Source organism: Tachypleus tridentatus, chromosome 11 (genome assembly GCF_004210375.1).
Source record: "Tachypleus tridentatus isolate NWPU-2018 chromosome 11, ASM421037v1, whole genome shotgun sequence".
NCBI lineage: Eukaryota > Metazoa > Arthropoda > Merostomata > Xiphosura > Limulidae > Tachypleus > Tachypleus tridentatus.
The window spans coordinates 176,261-203,490 of NC_134835.1; the positions used below are offsets into that span (position 1 = coordinate 176,261).

The 27,230-nt window shown below is 31.7% G+C and overlaps 1 long non-coding RNA gene across 3 annotated transcripts; it reads left to right on the plus strand.

Moving 5' to 3' along the window:
- The first annotated feature begins 1,752 nt into the window (after nt 1-1,752).
- LOC143231404 (uncharacterized) lies at nt 1,753-27,230 on the plus strand. 3 transcript variants are annotated; one of them, XR_013016901.1, is made up of 3 exons: nt 1,753-2,043; nt 21,801-21,914; nt 27,140-27,230. It is a non-coding gene; the product is annotated as an uncharacterized LOC143231404 (long non-coding RNA). The 3 variants fall into 3 exon arrangements; XR_013016900.1 differs by lacking the exon at nt 21,801-21,914 and having other exon boundaries at nt 27,140-27,226; XR_013016902.1 differs by lacking the exon at nt 27,140-27,230 and having other exon boundaries at nt 21,801-21,973.

Sequence of the window (27,230 nt, forward strand, 5' to 3'; positions counted from 1 at the left end):
AAATTTAAGCCTCTATTAAGTGCCACAGAAATAGGTCAAAGTCTTGTGTTAATTCAAGATTTACAGAAGCTCAGCATAATATTTGCAAGTTCATGGCATAACTGATAATCTTGCCTTCTGTTCGAAATAATACAAATAAATGCTATGTAATATAAAGAGATCTTATTTACTTTAAATTATTCTTGTTAAAGCAATAGCAGTTTTCGTTTTTTAACTGTACATGTCACTCAACTACCTCTTCAACAGCTAAAAAATCTTATGTTTATCTGTGTAATAATATATTATTTCCAATATATTAAAAATCTTTCGAGAAAAGATATAATACTGTGTTAGTGTGGACTGGCTATTTATACATGTAATGTTTGTATTATCAAAACTATACTGATGTTTGATGGTGTCCAGTGAAACAAATAAATTTTTCGGCCCTTAACTTACCCCATTATTTCGTTCTTTCAGTGATTTCAGTAGTCGCCCCTCCCCCTATTTGAGTTGTTGCCTTATGCGAACGCACAACCAGCATTACCAACGATACGGCCTTGGTCACTGTACACCAATCCTCAGAGAGATAAACTTCAAATCTAAATTTTATATATAATGTATTGTTTTTAAAATTCGAGATAAAGCTTTGTATGATATAAGATTATAGAGAAACAAATATGGACGACCAGTTTTTACTTACTTATTTATTATTGTTTTTTTTTTTTTTAAAGTTAGTGTTAAAAATGAACAGTCTTCAGAAGAAAGCTGTTCTTGTTCTTGGAACCAGGTTACAACTGAATATTCATCTTTTTACTTTACAGAATCTTTGAAACAGAAAGAGGTGTGAAATCGACTGAACATAAAATCATCTTATTTGAATTTGAGTATTTTTCTTTTAAAGAGAAAGTCACGTTGGACTATTTGTTGTGTCGACCAAACGGAATCTAGTAAATTACTCTTAAGTGATTTTAACGTTTTACTTAATGACCAGGAAACATTATTTTATTTTTGTTTGTCTAAACGGTATAACTAACGTGTAAAATATTCCAACTAAGTTTTAGTTCCGAGAAGTTATGTTGTGGTTTTATTTCTGAATACTTTTTGCACTATAAGGAATTATTTCAGAAAGTTTAAAAATTAGTTTATTTTATATTACTAAATATCTGTATAAAAATTGAGGGCTTTACTAAATGAATCCTATGCAAACCTTGTGAATAGTTTTTATTTATTCCTATGATGAAGTGGTATAGAAATAAAAACATACCTACCAGTTGAACTCTAGAACAGGGGAGAAAGCCACGTGAAACACGGTGTTCTGTTTGAGATTGTTACATACAGAAAGTCGAAGAAGGGTTTAAGATCACAGCTACTGACTTCCCACGACCCCGAACTTCCCGGGCTAGAAGGATTGACACCGCTGCGGACACGCCCACAGGGTTACGTAAGCAGATGGTGGCTGTGTCTATGAAGGGTTAAAACCTTTCTTTCAGCCGTTGGGAGAAAAAAAAATGAATGAAAGGAAGGGGATATCGACAAAAGGACAACAGGCAGGAAGTATCTGAGGCGTGTATAAACATACATATGTGCAGCGATCACATTTGGTGTATGCTAAAATCCGTCTGCAAGCGTGTGAGTTCGCTATAATGCCTGAAGCATGAGACGTTGCCATGGCCTACTGGCCTAGGCAAGGCAAGGGCGCCAGTGCTGAAAAACCTGCCTGGAAGTAACGGCGAGAATTCCTAGTTATACACACGTGATTACGTCTAAAAACAGACGCGTCACTGAGTTTTGTTTTTTATGACTTTGCTTGTTTAACGGCAGTAGTTCTGTGGTCAAGTTAGACATGTATTTTTCAACCGTAAGCAGACAAACACAAGCAGCCATGTTGATGCGATGACGTCATTGCGAGACGGAAGAGGTAAGCTTGCGAAAAACATCCTGGAATTGAAAGACTGTAACCGACGGATCTCTACCACTTCCATCATCGTCCCTGAGATAATAGTACCATCATATGAATATAGAATCAGACCTTATGTCTGTGTTGTGAACATCAGGAAGTATACGGTAAGTTGAAATACATCACAATTCTCCCGTTTGATGCAGCTTTATTTGACACAAGTACGTATCATTATTTACCTTCTATATCTTTCAGTACAGATTAATAATTGAATTAAATACTCATATGTATATATATATATAAATTAGAAGAAGAAATAAATCACTACTATTAACAAATCAAATTCATGTTGTAACAAGTCCGTGCTATAAACGACATTAAGTCTCATGCCAGACCAAGTGAATAATATCATAATGAAGCGTTATACAAACTTATAAATTAGAAGGAATATTTATTTCACAGTAAACCAGTCTTACAACTTATACAAACTGATAAATCAGAAGGAACATTTACTTCACAGTAAGCCAGTCTTATAACTTATACAAACTGATAAATTAGAAGGAATATTTATTTCACAGTAAGCCAGTCTTACAACTTATATAAACTGATAAATTAGAAGGAACATTTACTTCACAGTAAGCCAGTCTTACAACTTATACAAACTGATAAATTAGAAGGAACATGTACTTCACAGTAAGCCAGTCTTATAACTTATACAAACTTATAAATAAGAAGGAACATTTACTTCACAGTAAGCCAGTCTTATAACTTATACAAACTTATAAATAAGAAGGAACATTTACTTCACAGTAAACCAGTCTTATAACTTATACAAACTTATAAATAAGAAGGAATATTGACTTCACAGTAAGCCAGTCTTAAAACTTATACAAACTTATAAATAAGAAGGAACATTGACTTCACAGTAAGCCAGTCGTATAACCTAGACGAAAACATTAAAAAGAAATGATGGGAACGTGATTCATATAGTAGTTATTCGTGAGAAAGTGTTACCAGAAAACAACGATGAGCTCGTGCCATGACCATAAATGGAGAAGATTTTAAAGTTTATTTTACTATAATACAACACTGTAGAAACTTCTAAGAGTTTATCGTATATTAGAGTGTGTGTTTGTGTGAGTGTTTTTCTTATAGTAAACCCACATTGGGTTCTCTGTTGTGTCCACGAAGGAAAACCAACTTCACACATCAGAGTAACTAATATTGTATGATAACTTATACCTTGGTATATTATAAGTAAAAACAAAGAAGCAAATTAATAGGAAGACTAAATATAAATATGTTTACTTAATCAAAAGTAACACGGCATTAAAATAGGTTAAAACCTATCTCAAAGATAGTTATATTATAAATATTCAATCATATGAAAATCAAATAACAGTTTGCTCGATGGAGCAACTGACATAAATAATACTAAATGTACATATCACAAAACGTGGGCGACATAAGCAACAATAAATGTTGATGACACAAATGTAAGTGATGTATATATAATACTAAACGTTCCTAACATCACATGTAAGTGATGTATATATAATACTAAACGTTCCTAACATCACATGTAAATGATGTATATATAATACTAAACGTTCCTAACATCACATGTAAGTGATGTATATATAATACTAAACGTTCCTAACATCACATGTAAGTGATGTATATATAATACTAAACGTTCCTAACATCACATGTAAATGATGTATATATAATACCAAACGTTCCTAACATCACATGTAAGTGATATATATATAATACTAAACGTTCCTAACATCACATGTAAGTGATATATACAGTCATGTGTAAAAGTTAGGACACCCTATGAAAGCCTGTGTATTTCCGTAACATTTTTGGACATATAGATATTTAATCTCAATTTCAACAATACTGAGAGATTATAGGAATATAACTAAACAATTAAAACTGAAGAAAAGACTTTTCAAGATCTTCTGTAAATGTAATTCTACAAAAATGCATATTCTAACTGAGGAAAAAGTTAGGACACCCCATATTTATTCCCATTTAAAATGGCTCAACTCACACACAGGTGTATCACACCAGGTGCACGTGATTAGAAGATCGTTACTCAGCATTTTGAATGAGGCTTGCCCTATTTAAACCTCAGTTTTATGTGCTCCTGTTGAAGTAGAGTGAGCACCATGGTGAGAGCAAAAGAGCTGTCTGAGGCCTTCAGAAAGAAAATTGTAGCAGCTTATGAGTCTGGTAAGGGATTTAAACAGATCCCAAAAGATTTTGAAATCAGCCATTCAACTGTTCGGAAAATAGTCAACAAGTGGGAGGCTTTCAAATCAATTACCAACATGCCCAGGTCTGGTTGTCCAAGCAAGTTCACCCGGAGAGCAGACCGCAAGATGTTAAAAGAGGTCTCCAAACACCCTAACATGTCATCACGGGACCTACAGCAGGCTCTGGCTACTGTTGATGTGAAAGTGCATGCCTCTACAATCAGAAAGAGACTGCACAAGTTTAACTTGCATGGGAGGTGTGCAAGGAGGAAACCTTTACTCTCTAAGAGAAACATCAAGGCCAGACTGAAGTTTGCCAGAGAGAATGTAGACAAAGACCAGGACTTCTGGAATAATGTTCTTTGTACAGATGAGTACAAAATTGAATTATTTGGACACCAGAACATAAGACATGTTTGGCGTAAACAAATACAGCATTTCAAGAAAAGAACCTCATACCAACTCTGAAGCATGGAGGTGGAAGTGTCATGGTTTGGGGCTGCTTTACTGCAACAGGACCTGGACAGCTCACAATCATAGAATCCACCATGAATTCTACTGTGTATCAGAGGGTGCTTGAGGATCATGTGAGACCATCTGTATGAAAATTAAAGCTGAAGCGAAACTGGACCCTGCAACAATGACCCAAACATATCAGTAAATCCACCAAGGACTGGCTAAAAACTAAGAAATGGAAAGTCCTGAAATGGCCGAGTCAAAGCCCAGATCTTAATCCCATTGAGATGCTGTGGGGTGACTTGAAACGGGCTGTACATGCAAGAAACCCCTCAAACATGTCACAGCTGAAAGAATTCTGCATAGAGGAGTGGGGCAAACTTTCTTCAGAACGATATCAGAGACTGGTAAATGGCTACAAGATGCGTTTCACTGAAGTTATTTCAGCCAAAGGGGGTAACACTAGCTATTAGGGGGTAGGGTGTCCTAACTTTTTCCTCAGAATATGCATTTTTGTAGAATAACATTTACAGAAGATCTTGAAAAGTCTTTTCTTCAGTTTTAATTGTTTAGTTATATTCCTATAATCTCTCAGTATTGTTGAAATTGAGATTAAATATCTATGTATCCAAAAATGTTACACAAATACACAGGCTTTCATAGGGTGTCCTAACTTTTTCACATGACTGTATATATAATACTAAACGTTCCTGACATCACATGTAAGTGATACAAATGATAATAAAGAGCCATTTCATGGCATGCAAGTCGTATGAATAGTACTAAAAGTACATCCCCCAACATGCAAACTATAAACATAATTCTAAAGGTACATCCCCCAACATGCAAACTATAAACATAATTCTGAAGGTACACCCCCCAACATGCAAACTATAAACATAATTCTAAAGGTACATCCCCCAACATGCAAACTATAAACATAATTCTAAAGGTACATCCCCCAACATGCAAACTATAAACATAATTCTGAAGGTACACCCCCCAACATGCAAATTATAAACATAATTCTAAAGGTACATCGCACAACATGCAAATTATAAACATAATTCTAAAGGTACATCCCCCAACATGCAAACTATAAACATAATTCTAAAGGTACATCCCCCAACATGCAAACTATAAACATAATTCTGAAGGTACACCCCCCAACATGCAAATTATAAACATAATTCTAAAGGTACATCGCACAACATGCAAATTATAAACATAATTCTAAAGGTACATCACATAACATGAAAGTGATAAATATAATCCAAATCGTCTATTCTAATATATCTGGGAATGGTTGTCCTGCTAGTATAACTACAGCTTTATCTGATCTGGGTAGCAATAGAAACATAGTAAAATATATTATATTACTGTTTAACTAAGACATCATTATTATTAACCCTGTGTTTCGGATTAGAATATGTATTATATGATATTACTGTTTAACTAAGACATCATTATTATTAATCCTGTGTTTCAGACTAGAATATGTATTATATGATATTACTATTTAACTAAGACATCATTATTATAAACCCTGTGTTTCAGATTAGAATATGTATTATATGGTACTACTGTTTAGCTAAGACATAATTATTATAAACCCTGTGTTTCAGATTAGAATATGTATTATATGGTATTACTGTTTAGCTAAGACATCATTATTATAAACCCTGCGTTTCAGATTAGAATATGTATTATATGGTAATATTTTATAGCTAAGACATCATTATTATAAACCCCGTGTTTCAGATTAGAATATGTATTATATGGTATTACTGTTTAGCTAAGACATCATTATTATAAACCCTGTGTTTCAGATTAAAATATGTATTATATGATATTAGTATTTAACTAAGACACCATTATTATAAACCCTGTGTTTTAGATTAGAATATATATTATATGGAATTATTTTTTAGCTAAGACATCATTATTATAAACCCTGTGTTTCAGATTAGAATATGTATTATATGATATTACTATTTAACTAAGACATCATTATTATAAACCCTGTGTTTCAGATTAGAATATGTATTATATGGTATTACTGTTTAGCTAAGACATCATTATTATAAACCTTGTGTTTTAGATTAGAATATGTATTATATGGTATTACTGTTCAGCTAAGACATCATTATTATAAACCCTGTGTTTCAAATTAGAATATGTATCATATGTTATTACTATTTAACTAAGACATCATTATTATAAACCCTGCGTTTCAGATTAGAATATGTATTATATGGTATTACTTTTTAGCTAAGACATCATTATTATAAACCCTGTGTTTCAGATTAGAATATGTATTATATGGTACTACTGTTTAGCTAAGACATCATTATTATAAACCCTGTGTTTCAGATTAGAATATGTATTATATGGTATTACTATTTAACTAAGACATCATTATTATAAACCTGTGTTTGAGATTAGAATATGTATTATATGGAATTATTTTTTAGCTAAGACATCATTATTATAAACCCTGTGTTTCAGATTAGAATATGTATTATATGATATTACTATTTAACTAAGACACCATTATTATAAACCCTGTGTTTCAGATTAGAATATGTATTATATATTACTGTTTAACTAAGACATCATTATTATAAACTCTGTGTTTCAGATTAGAATATTAGCTAAGACATGATTATATAAACCCTGTGTTTCAGATTAGAATATGTATTATATGATATTACTATTTAACTAAGACATCATTATTATAAACTCTGTGTTTCAGATTAGAATATGTATATTATTACTATTTAACTAAGACATCATTATTATAAATCCTGTGTTTCAGATTAGAATATGTATTATATGGTATTACTGTTTAGTTAAGACATCATTATTATAAACCCTGTGTTTCAGATTAGAATATGTATTATATGGTATTACTGTTTAGTTAAGACATCATTATTATAAACCCTGTGTTTCAAATCGGGATATGTATCATATGTTATTACTATTTAACTAAGACACCATTATTGTAAACCCTGTGTTTCAAATTAGAATATGTATTATATGGTATTACTGTAAAGCTAAGACATCATTATTATAAACCCTATGTTTCAGATTAGAATATGTATTATATGATATTACTATTTAACTAAGACACCATTATTATAAATCCTGTGTTTCAGATTAGAATATGTATTATATGGTATTACTGTTTAGTTAAGACATCATTATTATAAACCCTGTGTTTCAGATTAGAATATGTATTATATGGTATTACTGTTTAGTTAAGACATCATTATTATAAACCCTGTGTTTCAGATTAGAATATGTATTATATGGTATTACTGTTTAGTTAAGACATCATTATTATAAACCCTGTGTTTCAGATTAGAATATGTATTATATGGTATTACTGTTTAGTTAAGACATCATTATTATAAACCCTGTGTTTCAGATTAGCATATGTATTATATGGTATTACTGTTTAGTTAAGACATCATTATTATAAACCCTGTGTTTCAGATTAGAATATGTATTATATGATAATACTGTTTAACTAAGACGTCATTATTATTAATTACGTGTTTCAGATTAGAATATTTAGTAAATGATATTACTATTTAACTAAGACACCATTATTATAAACCCTATGTTTCAGATTAGAATATGTATTATATGGTACTACTGTTTAGCTAAGACATCATTATTATTAATTACGTGTTTCAGATTAGAATATTTATTAAATGATATTACTATTTAACTAAGACACCATTTTTCGCGAATTATTGTTGACATTAGATTTATTATTGTCAACATTTTGTTCAGAATATCTAATTAAATAATTGGTTACTTAATTCGCTCGAGGATTGAGCAGTCCCGTTGAGTCTCGCTCACGAAAAACAACAACAACAACATAAAAACAAACCTATATGTACATACGTATATGTAATTTGGTAAAGAGAGGTAGACGTGAGATATTCTTCGACAAGCATTCCTTCAAACTATGATTTTTCAGGGTGAGCTGGGATCTGTTAATGCAGTGAAATATGTAGCTCTAATAACGTTTTGATACAAATGCGAGTAATTATTACAAATGTTTTATGATCAGGTTACTCTATTGTAGCACACATGTTTCGAAAGTACAGAGATTGTGAATACTATGTTAGTTCACACAATACTTGTGGTTTTTAGTTGAATGTTACCTCCCAGTTTTATCTTTATTACATTTTACTATCTATGAATAATTTTATTCAAAAGAGTATATTCTAAAAATTGTAATTGTTTTATCGTGTAAAATAAGTTACCATATCCTCACAACAACGTTTCAGTAACTGATGCTACAGCTTACGTGATTCCTCATAGGTCAGCGGTAGGTCAAAGGACTTACGACGCTAAAATCCATGGTTGTATACCACAGATAGAGAAAGCGTAGATGACTCATTATTTAGCTTATGTTATTGTTATACATAAGAAACGTTGTTTATTGACAACAACGCTTAAGGAGTTTCGAAACGAGTGACGTTTCGGTACTCATGATGAGGCTCCTTTTCTGGAGTTTAAAATATTTATGAACAGCAACACTTCTTTCGGCACTTGATAACTTTCTTCTCCTTTTGGAGTTCGAAACGTTCAGAAATTGCCTTTCGCTAAGCGTTCCTGTGTTTAAATCAGTCATTACTAATATCTAACTATAAGTCAGAACATGTGTTCGATGGAAAGGTGTGGGTTATGTTCTTCTGGCATTTTTGTTATTCAATGGGAATAATGCTGTGTTAGGGCCGAATTATTACTTAGTGATCACTTAGCTATGACACTTCTTTAATTCAATTAATTAATTTAATACATGATAAATAAGTAGAAACTGAACAGATTACGAACTTTTACCAGTCGCGAAGTGACTAGAACTTTTTCTATCAATTAGATCAGTAAAGCCTTAGATTGAAAACAGTATATTAAAAACTATTAGGTATACATAAAAATCTGATAGCAGATCACAGAGTAACAAATATATGACATAATGTATTTAATTCTTGATGTTCTACGACCAGATAAATGACCAAAGTTTCTCTTTCCTGGTTTCAGACAGATACAGTCTTATAAGTAATGTAAAAATCATGATGAAACAAAAACCGATATTTAAATTTTGACCACTTATCCATTTCTAGACATTAGGCTTAAGAAACGAACTATATTTTGGTATTTTTTTAAAATTATTATTATAATGTTCTTGCAAAAAGAAAAATTTAGGATATGGAAATTGAAAAGTACTTAGTTGTATTATGGCATTAACTTGAAATACACAAACGTAATAGTAAAGATTGTTCTAAATAAGACAAATAATTCGTACGATGCTTCAATTTTCAAGGTATATGTTTGTTATTACACTGATAGTAAAAGAAACAACCACAGCGTATTAGGTTTTTACATCTAATTAGTTTGCCTTCAGTAAAAGTGTGCATAGTGAGTGGAATCTTTATATTTTGTCACTTATCTGATATTCAGTAAACATGTATCCAATCAGTGAGATGTTTACGTTTTCCCCTTTTTTACACATCTCGAGAAATTTAGAGCACGTTGCTATTATCTTAATATTAGTTCTCTTTCTAAAAATGGTAACCTTTGAGTCCGACTATGTACAGGCAGGGGAACTTAAGCCTAGTCATGCTTACCTCGGTTTTATAAACCTTTTTATTCCCAGAAAAAAAACAAAAAAAAACAGGTATTTTTTTAATGTTGCATGGAGATGTCTTTGACAGTCAATATCACGTGTAAAAACACACATATTTGTGACACAAAGAAGTTTTGAAAGCGCTTTCCATGGACTTAAGCCTAACCACAAAAAATAACCCGAATCAATTATGCAATTGAACATCTGTACTAAACATTATTAGATAAAGCAGGTTTTCGGTATATAGCATAGTTAATATAAAATTATTATTAATTTAGTCGCTTAAAAATGATGTCATTGTTATATTAACTTGACTTATTACTTCTGTCATTGACATGAACATTCTTTGATGACCTAATTTACTATTTCTGTTATTTATCTGAACATTCTTTAATGACTTGATTTAGTACTTTTGTCTTTTACTTGAATATACTTTGTCGACCTGATTTACAACTTCTGTCACTTGTGTGAACATTTTTTGATGACTTGATTCAGTAATTCTGTTGTTTACCTCAACATTCTTTGATGACTTGATTCAGTACTTCTGTTGTTTACCTCAACATTCTTTGATGACTTGATTCAGTACTTCTGTTGTTTACCTCAACATTCTTTGATGACTTGATTCAGTACTTCTGTTGTTTACCTCAACATTCTTTGATGACTTGATTCAGTACTTCTGTTATTTACCTCAACATTCTTTGATGACTTGATTCAGTACTTCTGTTGTTTACCTCAACATTCTTTGAAGATATGATTTACTACTTCTGTTGTTTACCTCAACATTCTTTGATGACTTGATTCAGTACTTCTGTTGTTTACCTCAACATTCTTTGATGACTTGATTCAGTACTTCTGTTGTTTACCTCAACATTCTTTGATGACTTGATTCAGTACTTCTGTTATTTACCTCAACATTCTTTGATGACTTGATTCAGTACTTCTGTTGTTTACCTCAACATTCTTTGAAGATCTGATTTACTACTTCTGTTGTTTACCTCAACATTCTTTGATGAATTGATTCAGTACTTCTGTTGTTTACCTCAACATTCTTTGATGACTTGATTCAGTACTTCTGTTTTTTACCTCAACATTCTTTGATGACTTGATTCAATACTTCTGTTGTTTACCTCAACATTCTTTGATGACTTGATTCAGTACTTCTGTTGTTTACCTCAACATTCTTTGATGACTTGATTCAGTACTTCTGTTATTTACCTCAACATTCTTTGATGACTTGATTCAGTTTTATTTATTTGTTTGTTTGTGAATTTCGCACAAAGCTACTCGAGGGCTATCTGTGCTAGCCGTCCCTAATTTTGCAGTATAAGATTAGAGGGAAGGCAGCTAGTCATCACCACCCACCCACAACTCTTGAACTACTCTTTTACCAACCAATAGTGGGATTAATCGTCACTATATAACGCCTCCACGGCTAAAAGGGCGAACATGTTTGGCGCGATGGGGATGCGAACCCGCGACCCTCAGATTACGAATCGCACGCCTTAACACGCTTGGCCATGCCGGGCCGTACTTGATTCAGTACTTCTGTTTTTTACCTCAACATTCTTTGATGACTTGATTCAATACTTCTGTTGTTTACCTCAACATTCTTTGATGACTTGATTCAGTACTTCTGTTGTTTACCTCAACATTCTTTGATGACTTGATTCAGTACTTCTGTTATTTACCTCAACATTCTTTGATGACTTAATTCAGTACTTCTGTTGTTTACCTCAACATTCTTTGAAGATCTGATTTACTACTTCTGTTGTTTACCTCAACATTCTTTGATGACTTGATTCAGTACTTCTGTTGTTAACCTCAACATTCTTTTATGACTTGATTCAGTACTTCTGTTGTTTACCTCAACGTTCTGTAATGACTTGATTCAGTACTTCTGTTGTTTACCTCAACATTCTTTGATGACTTGATTCAGTACTTCTGTTGTTTACCTCAACGTTCTGTGATGACTTGATTCAGTACTTCTGTTGTTTACCTCAACGTTCTGTGATGACTTGATTCAGTACTTCTGTTGTTTACCTCAACGTTCTTTGAAGATCTGATTTACTACCTCTGTTGTTTTTCATATACTCATACTTTCCCAAACTGACTGATTACTTTTGACTTTTTATCTGGCCATAAACTGCAGACCTGAATTATTACTTTTTGTTTATCATCTTATATTTTTCCGACCAGATATATTTTTTCTGTTTTTGTTTTTATCTAACCACACTTTGCTGACCTGATTTTATTACTTCTTGATTTGTTTTCTTATCTGATCATTCTTTGCATACCTGAATTAAATGATTACTTCTATTTTATTTATTTAACCATGCTCTTTCCATCTGACGTATTACTTCTGTTGCTTTTTAATCTAACCATACTTTGTCTTTCTGACGTGTTACTTTTTGATTTTGACTCTACACGGGGTTTATTCGTAGCTTTTATTTGATCATACTTTGTCCACATAAATTATTCAATTCTGGTTTTTTCATGGACGTGGACTTTATTTCTGGTTATTTTCTGACAAAAATTAAAATTAATGCATGTAATATTTCTTACCGGCTTTTTTACTATCGGTAGTTTGACATTGAGGTACTGTTGACTAGCTGCCATCGTTCTGGAGTATCAGATGAAATGAGGATGACTTTGTGAAATATATTTGTGATGCGAGATCTGTAATGAGCGTAATCTTAAATCTGTCTTGGTTGGTGATGACGAGAAACTCACTCGAAGTAGAAATTATCTTAAAAGGCTGAGATGTGTATTAAAGCTTTTATTAAAATAAAGTAGAGAATCACGTTTCGACCTTCTTAGGTCATATTCAGGTTAACAAAAATTAAAATGGTTGCATTGCGAACTCATATTTTATTGGCGTAGTTAACTACACTATCCCTCCTAAGCCTCACCTCAAGTATAACCTTTAATATAATTTAAACTGTTATCTTCCTAAACTTAACATTGTCCCCACCCCACCAGCAGACAAAGAGTTAATACACTCTTTTTTCTAGATATTAAGCACAAATTTTGCACATATAATCCTTTGTGTAGGTTTGTGCAAAAACAGAAAAACAGTTTCACAGTTATTTTGCTAAACAAAACAATTAAAATTAATGTTGTTTTTTTTACTTCACTTCTTATACCCTGTGTTCATCTGACCAGAACTCAATACTACTGTTTTCATATTTATACTGGTACTTATCTGTATATATGTATACCGAGGTATTTACCTTGTGGTGTTTATATCATCGTCTCTTCATATTGATTCTTATTTGTAGACAACATGCTGGTATTACTTGATGAAAGTTACAACAGCTGGTAGGTTCTCTTGCCAGAATTTTTGCAGTTGAAATATCTTTTCTTGAACATGCTTACCACCACCACCACCACCAGCAGCTGATCATGCTACTTTTACCAGCATATCCATGACTAGTTCTATGAACACAAAGCAGGCGGTAGCTCTGCCTATATAAAGGTGGTTCGGGTTGTTCATTAAATGTATTCTAAATATCTCGTCAATAAGTCATCAGAACTTTACAATACAAACTACACAGTGGTTCCTTTAATAACAATTTATATGTAGTGACTGAGTCACAAGTTCTGGTAATGTCTGTAAACATAATAGTTAAAATGTTTGAATTTCTTGTTCTTTCGTCTGTTTCTTTTATATTACATGATAAATCAAAAACCAAAACAATGGTGTTAACCAGTTTCACTGAAGTGACATGGTTTTAAACGGTGTATTTGCTTTTACAAGTGTTATTAGATAGTAGTAATTTAATAAATTTATAATTCCAGCCTAAACGATGCTACCATTACCCCTTGAAGTTAACTTTCTTACAGAAATTTTGGGCTCCTTTCAAAAGCTCAAGTATACGATGAAACAGTAATTACCAACCAATAATAGATAAAGAGTTGGAGCCTCATTGTATTTAGAGCTTGGTTATAAATACTACTTTCTGTGTCTGTTAAAATAATGTATTAAAATAATAAGCAAGGAAGTAAAGAACAACTTTTCAAAACAATGATGTAATTGTAAGGATGTATAATATTAATCCTTCATAAACAATACAAACAAGATGGTATTGACATCATCAATACATGATAGCACAGGTAAGAATTAACATGTAACAACATATATAATCATTATATCACAGTTTGGTTTAATTTATTCTATTTTTGTATGTTAAGATTCTACTACACTGTGTGCATGTAGTATTATGTAGTGATGATGTGAACACCATCCCTACTTTCTTGTTTCTATTGTTTTTGAAGGACTGACACCAGCTATCATTGTTTATAAGTCTTCCCTTGATGGACTTAGCAGCTAGCCCGACGTGGCTTTACCGTAAGAAAAAAACAAACCTGTTTTTTTTAAAGTTTTTCTTTACTTGTTTATATCTAACTAGTTCTCCTGACATATAAGTTCTACCAGCATATATCAGACTAGTTTTATAAGCTATCTGAATACTTCTACCGGTATACATCTGATTAGTTCTGACACTATATATCAGATTAATTCTAACGGTATACATCTGATTAATTCTACCACTGTATATCTGATTATTTTTACCGGTATATACATGACTAGTTCTATCAGTACACATCTGACTGATTTTATCCGCCATATATCCGATTAGTTCTACTGGTATATCATGACTAGTTCTATAGGTGTATACATGACTAGTTGTATCACTACACATCTGACTGATTCTACCGCTATATATCCGATTAGTTCTACTGGTATATCATGACTAGTTCTATAGGTGTATACATGACTAGTTGTATCACTACACATCTGACTGATTCTACCGCTATATATCCGATTAGTTCTACTGGTATATCATGACTAGTTCTATAGGTGTATACATGACTAGTTGTATCACTACACACCTGACTGATTCTACCGCTATATATCTGATTAGTTTTACCGGTATACACATGACTAGTTCTATAGGTGTATACTTAAGCTAGTATTTCTCCGATCAGGTGTATTATTTAAACCTACACCTTGTTTACTTCAAGATCACGATATTAATGGCCAAGTGTTTCCTCTTACATCACGTGGTTAACAAATAGTTCTGTGTAAAGCGGATCTGGGCTTTTGCATTGTAATACACAACTGGTAGTTAAGGTTAGGTCTACCTGTCCTTTAAAATGTTATAAGATAATAAACACCTCTTTAATTGAATGTTAGCACTGTTTCAGGAAACATATTTGCTATTCAAAAATATCTGATGATGATTAAATAGATCCATTTAAAAGTAAGAACAATCACAACAATTATAACAACGAGGTAATACTTTAATTATAAGGTTACAACAGGTCGTTCAGGTGTCGATTTTGTAAAATACCTGATAAGTGACAATTACAAACTTTCGATGTGCAGTTGTGGACGCTCTCTAAAATTTGGCTTTAAATAATATTTTATAAGTGGGAAAACTCAGTGTTTTCACTGTAACGTATAAAATACGCTAGTGAGATCTGTGTTCATATTATCAAAGAAACACTCTAGTCAAATCCCAGTTTTCTCACAGTAGTGTATAAAATGTTAGTAAAATCCTAATGTTTCATTGTAACGTATAAAATACGCTAGTGAGATCTGTGTTCATATTATCAAAGAAACACACTAGTCAAATCCCAGTTTTCTCACAGTAGTGTATAAAATGTTAGTAAAATCCTAATGTTTCATTGTAACGTATAAGATACGCTAGTGAGATCTGTGTTCATATTATCAAAGAAACACACTAGTCAAATCCCAGTTTTCTCACAGTAGTGTATAAAATGTTAGTAAAATCCTAATGTTTCATTGTAACGTATAAGATACGCTAGTGAGATCTGTGTTCATATTATCAAAGAAACACTCTAGTCAAATCCCAGTTTTCTCACAGTAGTGTATAAAATGTTAGTAAAATCCTAATGTTTCATTGTAACGTATAAAATACGCTAGTGAGATCTGTGTTCATATTATCAAAGAAACACACTAGTCAAATCCCAGTTTTCTCACAGTAGTGTATAAAATGTTAGTAAAATCCTAATGTTTCATTGTAACGTATAAAATACGCTAGTGAGATCTGTGTTCATATTATCAAAGAAACACACTAGTCAAATCCCAGTTTTCTCACAGTAGTGTATAAAATGTTAGTAAAATCCTAATGTTTCATTGTAACGTATAAAATACGCTAGTGAGATCTGTGTTCATATTATCAAAGAAACACACTAGTCAAATCCCAGTTTTCTCACAGTAGTGTATAAAATGTTAGTAAAATCCTAATGTTTCATTGTAACGTATAAGATACGCTAGTGAGATCTGTGTTCATATTATCAAAGAAACACTCTAGTCAAATCCCAGTTTTCTCACAGTAGTGTATAAAATGTTAGTAAAATCCTAATGTTTCATTGTAACGTATAAAATACGCTAGTGAGATCTGTGTTCATATTATCAAAGAAACACTCTAGTCAAATCCCAGTTTTCTCACAGTAGTGTATAAAATGTTAGTAAAATCCTAATGTTTCATTGTAACGTATAAGATATGCTAGTGAGATCTGTGTTCATATTATCAAAGAAACACTCTAGTCAAATCCCAGTTTTCTCACAGTAGTGTATAAAATGTTAGTAAAATCCTAATGTTTCATTGTAACGTATAAGATAGGTTAGTAAATACTTTGTTTCTACACGGTAACAGACACAAAGGTTATTCAAATCTTATAGCTTTTGACAGCAACGAAGAAGAGTGTTCATAAAAACAACAGGTGCTTTTCCACAGTAACAAAGAAAAACATTACAAAATGTGTTTTATCACAGTAAAATATAATAAAAAATTATATATATTTCAGTGTTATCACAGTAACATATAATAAAAGGATATAAATATCTATGTCATCATAGTAAAATATAATATAAGGTTATAAATATCTATGTTATCATAGTGAAATATAATAAAAAATTATAAATATATCAGTGTTATCACAGTAAGATATAAAAAAGGTTATTAGATATCTCAGTGTTATCACAGAAAAATATCAAAAGGTTACTATATGTTCCAGTTTTATCAGAGTAACATATCAAAAGGTTATTAAATATCCCAGTTTTATCAGAGTAACATATCAAAAGATTATTAAATATCCTAGTTTTATCAGAGTAACATTTCAAAAGGTTATTGAATATCCCAGTTTTATCAGAGTAACATATCAAAAGATTATTATCCCAGTTTTATCAGACTAACATATGAAAAGGTTACTATATATTCCAGTTTTATCAGAGTATCATATCAAAAGGTTACTATATATTCCAGTTTTATCAGAGTAACATATCAAAAGGTTACTATATATTCCAGTTTTATCAGAGTATCATATCAAAAGGTTACTATATATTCCAGTTTTATCAGAGTATCATATCAAAAGGTATCAGAGTAACATATCAAAGGTATCAGTAGTAACATATCAAAGGTTACTATGTATTCCAGTTTTATCAGAGTAACATATCAAAAGGTTACTATATATTCCAGTTTTATCAGAGTAACATATCAAAAAGTTACTATATATTCCAGTTTTATTAGAGTAACATATCAAAAGGTTACTATGTATTCCAGTTTTATCAGAGTAACATATCAAAAGGTTACTATATATTCCAGTTTTATCAGAGTAACATATCAAAGGTTACTATATATTCCAGTTTTATCAGAGTGAAATATCAAAGGTTACTATATATTCCAGTTTTATCAGAGTAACATATTAAAAGGTTACTATATATTCCAGTTTTGTCAGAGTGACATATTAAAAGGTTACTATATATTCCAGTTTTATCAGAGTAACATATCAAAAGGTTACTATATATCTGTTTTATTACTGTAAATTTCCAGTATTTCTCAGTTTTATTCCAGCAAAATAATATTCGTTAGTCCTAGATAAATATTTTAAGCTAACAATCCAAAACAATCTGTACTGTAAAAGTATAATAACAAACAAAACTAACAAGAAGTATTCGTGTTCGATATACTAACTAGTATAACCAAACTGTTAAGAAAGTAACAAAATAATGTTATATATCACTAATGGAATACAGAAACACTAGCTCGAACCTTTGGTTTAGAAGTATATTTGTTTGTTCCTCTTTGTCTCTTTTAACCAAAGAGATTCATTAAGTCACTCATACTGTATGTAAATGTCACTAGCGAGTCACACCTTTAACAACCAATTACAAACGTTACAGTTATTGTGTCAAGTTAGCAGCAGTAATACAACCAAAAAATTTTTATGCAAGTACAAAAGTAATTAAGAACTTGAGCCAACCTTGATAATATAACAATTTTAAACAGCTATACAGAACATATGGAGTGTCATATTTTAATAAATACATAAAGTTGGCTACAGAAAGTAATAATTAATGTAAAATCTTCTGCAAGAGCCGAAAAGGAAAATGATAATTTTCTAGAAAGAAGAAAGTTCAGTAAAAATCAGAGCACATAATATGCAAAGATACAATATCAATTAATATGACAAATACAGTGACTATTAAAACTGACGTGACTAAACTAATGACATAATCTCGTATCATATATGGGACTATTATGTAACTCTTAGTAACTATATATAACAAGAGCTGAAAACAAATGGTAGGTAAAATCAGTAGTAGGCTACACAATAAAACTGTTTATTATCACCCTAAACAGTATTCCAAGGTATTAAAATGTAAACATGAAAATATTTAAAAGTCTGTGATAACCTATTAAACTTCTAAACACATAGTCTTTTGCAAGAATTTTGTTGACTTTTCCACAAACTAGAATGAATTTTAGGTTTAATTTCACATTGAGAGACCCCGATGATGTTGAATTAGCATGAGTTTACGAGCTTCGTCCAAAAAACCTTGTAATGATGAACAAATTATATTGTATGTAATAAGCTTAAAATATTTAATACTGTAACGTGTAACATTTGGATTATTTGTCTTTGGGAATGGAAACTTATAATTTCAAAGCTGAAAGTGTCTGTTTTATTGGAAACGTTAAACTACTTGAATGTTTGATACCGATGTCTAAATCCAGAAATTTTTCATTGTTTTAAGTGGAAGAATATTTTTTTCTAGAGTGACCTCTCTTGGATAACTTTGTCTGGTTGTGTATAGTAAACTCTGATAATTTAGTGTAAGAATGTCCTTTTTTTTTTTTTTGCACTTGCAACTGTGACCTTTGGGCTATGATTTTATTGGTGATATAGGCATAGAGTAATGTGTTTACTGACATAAAGTAGTAATTTACACGAAATATTAACTGACTCTGAAAGTGTTGTTGTTTACTTTTATCAATATGAAGACTATTGAATAACACTATGTAACACAAATTTTGCTCCTGGATACTATGTGTTATTTCTTAATTGCTTATTTTGTAAAAGTACAGAAAATGACCATCACAAACTTTGCTTTTGTGACCTGGATAATGAAATTTAGAAATTAACCTATTTTCTATGTAAAAACGGGCAAATTTGCACATTTTCATTGACATAAGGTCTGAATAAAACAATATATGAATCAAGATTTACATGTATTTATACTAACGGTATACAAAAATGAACAGAAATGTTTAGAAGTGAGTAGTTTTTCGAGATTTGCGACTCTAATGTAAATCACTTTCACGTATCAGCCCCCAAATATAGTTTTCGTTATATGCTCCCAGGTCACAAAAGGAAAGTTTGAAGAGAAAAACAGATCTTTTCCATTTACTTTAGGCATAACCAATTGGGACATAACACTTTCTGCCCAGGAACAATAAAAAGTATAAATTTTGTTACACCGTGTAATTATTTTAGTTTTACTTGTGTAAATATCACTGAAATCAAATGTTTCTGTTGTTACAGTTTTAAGGACTTTATATTCAACGATAATGAGTGCATAATACTGGTTCGTTTGACGATAACATATTCCTTCAAATGTTCCTTAATGTATTTCAGAACATTATCCATCATAGCTTACAAATCTTTCCTCATAACACTTTTAACTCCAGCAATAAGTTTGAATTTGTATGATGCTTTATGTAATACAAAATAATTTAGGTATAACATTGCTTGACTTAACTGAATGTAAAACAAAGTCTGACAAAAATACTAAAACGGAACTGTGTTAGCAAATAAAGATTGCTAAAACTTCAGTTTTTCACAATAATGCTTTCAAAAAAGGCTTATAAAATATCACGTTTTTACACAGTAGCTTAAATAAAGATTATTAAACTGTAAGTTTTCTACAATAATAATGTCTTCTACCAATACTTACAACATAGTGGTCATAAGCCTCCATGATTCATGTGATTAGGCACTCGACTCGTAATCCGAGAGTAGCGGGTTCGAATCCCTGTCCTACCACACATGTTCGCCCTTTCAGCTGTTTAGATGTTATAATGTAACGGTCAATCTCAGTATTCGTTAGTAAAAGTGTATACTAAGAGTTGGCGTTGGTGGTGATGACTAGCTGACTTCCCTCTAGTCTTACACTCCTAAATTAGAGACTGCGAGCTCAGATAGCCCGCCTGTAGCTTTGGGCGAATTCAAAAACAAACATGTAAACCTAGATATTTCAATTTGATTATTTTCAATCTCCCACTTTTGATAGCTTCGTTTTTTTTATGTTTATTCACTCAGACTGGCTTTTAAATTTGATTTTCACTTGTTAATCAAAATATTTTGTCTTGATGACTTCTATTGATTTAAACTTTTAATTTTAGTGTGAAATCATTGACCTAAAGATTTTAATTTTACCTTGGTAGTAATTTAGAGTTTTAATTCTATACTTATGTAGTTTTGTGGTGGATACCTTATTTTTGATTATAAATAGTTCTTGTGCTATGGTTATGAACAGAACTTCGTTGCTTGTCATGGGCTGTATGAGCTTCACTTTTGCTACATTATTTGTTTTATTTGACAATATTTGTTTTAAGAGTCTTGTGACATAACCTAGATAAACTATATTATTACTAGATAAACAGTAAAATATTTCAACAACAATCGGTTTATGAATCTTGTGATATGAGCTGTATGATCTGTGTTGTAACTGGATAAACAACAAAACATTTCAACAACAATCAGTTTATGAATCTTGTTATATGAGCTGTATGATCTGTGTTGTAATTAAACAAACAACAAAACATTTCAACAACAATCGGTTTATGAGTCTTGTGATATGAACTGTATAACCTGTGTTGTAACTGGATAAACAACAAAACATTTCAACAACAATCAGTTTATGAATCTTGTTATGAGCTGTATGATCTGTGTTGTAATTAAACAAACAACAAAACATTTCAACAACAATCGAATATTTATGAGTCTTGTGATATGAACTGTATAACCTGTGTTGTAATTAAACAAACAACAAAACATTTCAACAACAATCGGTTTACGAGTCTGTGATATGAGCTGTATGATCTGTGTTGTAACTAGACAAACAACAAAACAGTCTTGTGATATAAGCTGTATGACAAAGGTAAACAGCAAAATATTTCTCCGGCAGTCATTTTAATAATCTCGTGACAGATGATAAAGTATTGTTTATTTTCTCATATCTTTACAGCACAAATCGATCTGATCCTGCTCTGTGCTGATTGGTCTTATTGGAACACAGAAGGTGGGGCTGTAGCTAGGCGTGTCTTTTCTGAGACAAAAACAATTTAAGATTATTTGAATGGTAAGAAGTTTCTCTAGACGAAAATACAAGGATATCAGGTCTTCACTGTATGGTAGAGCTTGTAAGTGACACCTGAGCCTTGGCGAGTTACAGTTAAGATAAAAAAACAATATCACTTAGTGTTATTAATTAATAATTTCAATAAGATATTTGTAGCTGTTATAGTATAATTTGATGAAATAATTATTTTAGTGGAAAGTAGTACGTAACATGTTAAATATATGTGGGTTGTGATTGTTACGTTGTTTGCAATTGGTGTTCGTTCACTTTCACGGACCAATACAAAGAATCAATGCACAACAATTTGCTGGACTTCATCACGTGGGAACGTGGAACTGCCAGAACTAAAGTGTGCTATCGTAGTTTTAGATAAAGAAAACACACTGTAATGATTCTCGTTGACAGAGAAGGAGAAAACTCTTACATCAGTCAATGTTAGTCCATCATAGTATTCCCAAAACACATAATACTAAATAATTGACATCCCAATGTATCATGAATATTAGATTCAAATGGTTTACTTGTTACAGTTATAATCTTAACAATCAGGAAGTCTCAAATGGCTAAAATATGATGTTCCAAAACGTCATGTGTTACTGCTACCACCATCTGTTAGTAAACAGCTAATTTCTTATGTAAACTGTTAACTATATAAACTTTTCACAGATATTATCTTAACGTATAGTTAAAATACAGCTTTATGGCAGTAGTATTCTCTATTGAAGTTATAGACAGAATGATGTCATTCAAAACACTGATGGTAACTTATCACCACTTAAACTCAAAATATAACAGAAGTTATTAAATAACCTGACTCAGCCGTCATAATGGCTTAAATTATATAACATAAAAAATCATAAAGGAAGGGGGTGCATATTACAGTGTATATCTTATTCAAAGGTCATATAACAAGAGACAGTTGATCCTTGGACACAAAGTATGATTGTGTCACATAACAAGTGATACTAATCTACATCAGTTACGTGATGCTTTTCCTCTGTTTCTAACACTAACTTACCTACCGGGGTAAATTTTTAACTCACTCATCTTAATATGTTAATCCGTTCAAACAAACTTAGTAATTATATTAGAAAAATACCGGGTGTGTCTTTCACGTTTAATTTATGGTTAAAAAAAAAACCTCCCATTGTGTAGCAACACGAAGCAAGGGATGCCAGAAGACATTACTGGATTTCTTAATCTGTCAATATCGGACCCATTTCGCTATAAATGAAATATTATCTTGGGATGAATGATAAATCCAACCATTAGATGGAAAGGAACGTAGTGTAATGATTTTGGTTTCCTGGAAAGTAGTCATCATTGTCTAATGGTAATTTTTTGTGCTGTAGGTTTGAGAGGTCGATTAATAATCAGACGCGGATGACATCTAATAGCTCATGTATTTTCTAGTGAATACGTCCATTCTCCTTGTTCAAAGTATATACTGAGAGATCACAATCGTACTGTTTATTGATATATGATATTCGAAAATTAGATGTACATTTGGATGTTTTACTGAATTGTTGGGTTAATGTACAATTTATACAGTGAGATTATTTCAAAATTATATGCTAATTTTTGAGATGGGTACAGGTTATCTAACCGCATATTTAAAACCTACAACTTTTTAAACGTTCGTGTTTCTCCATAAAATAGTTCTAATTAACGCTGTTATAATATATAAATATATAATATTATTTATTATTTTTGCCATAATCAAAGAAATTATTCAATAAATGAGTAAATTTTGGAATACAGAATTAGTTGATAATACGGTAGTCTTAGGGATTAGGTAACAATGACGCTTTATATACAACTTTCAGATAAAAACTATTAATCGGGAACATCTTCGAAGCGTTTACTAGGATTAACTATTAATCCGTTATATTATTGGTACAAAATATAGAGTTAGTTAAGTTGATCAACTCCAAAGTAGACTAATTACCATTCAGATTCCCAGAACAATGTACAAGACTAGCTAATTACCATTCAGATTCTCAGAACAACCTAAACGGCGAGCTAGTTACCATTCAAATTCCCAGAACAATTTACAAGGCTAGCTAATTACCATCAACAACCTACAAGGCTAGCTAATTACTATTCAGATTCCCATAAAATCTAGACGGCAGTCTAATTACCATTCAGATTTTCAGAACAATGTACAAGACTAGCTAATTACCATTCAGATTCCCAGAACAATGTACAAGGCTAGCTAATTATCACTCAGATTCCCAGAACAACCTACAAGGCTAGCTAATTACCATTCAGATTCTCAGAAAAACCTACAATGCTAGCTAATTACTATTCAGATTCCAAAAACAGTCTACAAGGCTAGCTAATTACCATTCAGATTCCCAGAACAACATACAAGGCTAGCTAATTACGATTCAGATTCTCAGAACAACCTACAAGGCAAGTTAATTACTATTCAGATTCCCAGAACAATCTACAATGCTAGCTAATTACTATTCAGATTCCAAAAACAGTCTACAAGGCTAGCTAATTACCATTCAGATTCCCAGAACAATCTACAAGGCAAGCTAATTACGATTCAGATTCCAAGAACAATCTACAAGGCAAGCTAATTACAATTCAGATTCCCAGAACAATTTACAACAAGCAGCACACTCTCAAAGTAGATCTAAAATTTTAGGTACAAAGAATTTTTACTTTAACTTTTATTGGATTAGTTTCTTACCAACTGAAACTGTGTGAGACTTTAGGTATAGGATACAATAATAAGGATCACTATCTGACTTTGAATAGAAGAAAATAATCATCCTCTACTACTCTACAGTACTGGCCTGTCTTGTACTTGTTACAATAGAATATCACCCACCACTCAGTGATGTCGAAACAAACCCACTAGTAGAGAAATATATATGTAAAAACGGCTCGTTTGGGTTCAGAAAATATTTTACAATGATATTTCACAAAATAGAAAGGTAAAAAACAATCTTACAAAAAGAGACATTAATTTCATTAAAAACCTAAAACAAGGAAAAAACATAAAAATTTTAAAAGCAGATAAAGGTAACGCAAAAGTCATAATGAACACGAATGAATACATCCAAAAAATGAAGAACATCCTATCAGACACGAACAAATTTAAACCAATACACACACATCTAACAAAGACACACGAAACGCAACTAAACAAAATACTACTAAAAATGATAAAAGCCAACACAATTTCACAAACACTTTATTCCTACCTCTGTAAAACCGACTCACGCACACCACAAATATACGGCATCCCCAAACCTCATAAATCAGATTGTCCATTACGACCAATAACGTCCACATATGAATCGTTTAATTACAATCTTGGTAAATACATAGCATGCGCATTCTCTAAATATGTAACATAAGCCAGCTCATTCATCAGACTCTTTTAATTTCAAGTCTAATCTAAATCAACTTAATCATAAAGCCTTAATGGGCAGTTTTGATGTTATATCCCTATTTACAGAAGTTCCAACCACTGAAGCCTGCAAGATACCCTTAGAACTCTATATCCGAGATCCTAACTCATCTATAGACATTCCCAGCAACCAATTAGCAACACTCATAGAATTCATCACGATGAAGACAAACTTCTTATTCAACAACCACAACTATATACAAACAAATGGCCTAAGCATGGGCAACCCAGTATCACCAGTTCTAGCCAATATTTTTATGACACAAATTGAAACACAAGCAATTAACACAGCATTACATCCACCACTATATTGGTACAGATATGTAGATGACACGATTGCGGGATTCAGATCTACAGAACACACACTTAATTTTTTCAATCACATTAACTCTATACATCCCAACATTAACTTCACATGCGAACAGGAAGAAAGCAATCAAATATAATTTCTTAATCTCAAAATTACAAGAACCGAGACACAATTTAAAACAGAAATCCACCGAAAAAATAACCCATACTGGACTATACATTCCTTGGGACTCAGCACATGAAACAAAACAAAACTCAACATACTAAGAAACCAAATAAACACAGCCATAAAACTATGTCACCAGATAAAATTAACGATGAGTTAGACAAAATAAAACAATACTTCATCAACATCAATAAAGTTTCCTCCACAAACCGTAGAAAACATTATACGTACACACCTAGACAAAAGCAAAAATCAACTAGTAAAATAAAATATACCTCATGATTTAAAAGTCACGAAACCATATACTACTGTATACCATATATTCCAACATCAGCAGAGAAAAATAACCAATTTTGGCAAAACTAGTAACAAAATATGACATTCAGTTAATACCAAATTTATTCAAAAATCCAGGCACAAAAGCTGAGGTCTATACTACTGTAAAAACACTGACAAACACAACACCAACATTATTTATAAAATACAATGTGATAACTGCCACAACTTCTGTATTGGAGAAACAAAGTGAGAAAAAATGGAAACCAGATTCAAAGAATACGTTCTTTGAACGTAAAAGAATCACCTTCACACGATTTCGAACACTACAAAATCAAATAAACACAACATAACCATAGAAAACACTCAAATACTAAATAAAAGAAACAAAAACATAAACAAACGCAAAATTAAAGAAGCCTTACTTATACAAGAACTTAAACCCAAAATAAACCAATACAAAGGAATGCCTTTATACCTATATTAATATAATAAAATAAATCATATAAAATTATATATTCAAACATCTAACACCACCCTCTACATTCCGACACACAGTTACACAACCCCTTTTAAACATGTGGTCATCTTTCAGTCAGTTATCTCTTTCTTTCTTTGTGAACCTGACGATGACCGAAGAAGGTCGAAACGTTGTTCGCTCCTCATCGTAAAATATTTTCTCAACCCAAACGAGCCGTTTTTACATATATATCATCCACTACCACTCTACAGTACTGGCCCTATCTTGTAGTTGTTACAATGAGAATATCACCCACTACTACTCTACAGTACTGGCCATATTTTGTAATTATTACGATGAGAAACCACCCACTAGTTTTCTGTTGTAATTGTTGATAAAATAAAGTTACCAATATTCACTGCTTCATACAACTTTACGGTGCAGCAGTATCTAGTAGCTAGCACAGTAAATATCACAACCTACTACTGTAAATGACTTTTTTTCTAAGCTTATTAAATCATAAATGTCATGAAACCATATGCAACATTTTATTTCCTATGTATATTTATGTAGTTTTCCCACGACAGTTAAACTCTGTTGGCCTGTCTTGAAAGAAGACGTAAAAGACTGAGAGGGTTTGACTCCCACACTCAAGACGTCACGGACTGTCGACAACAA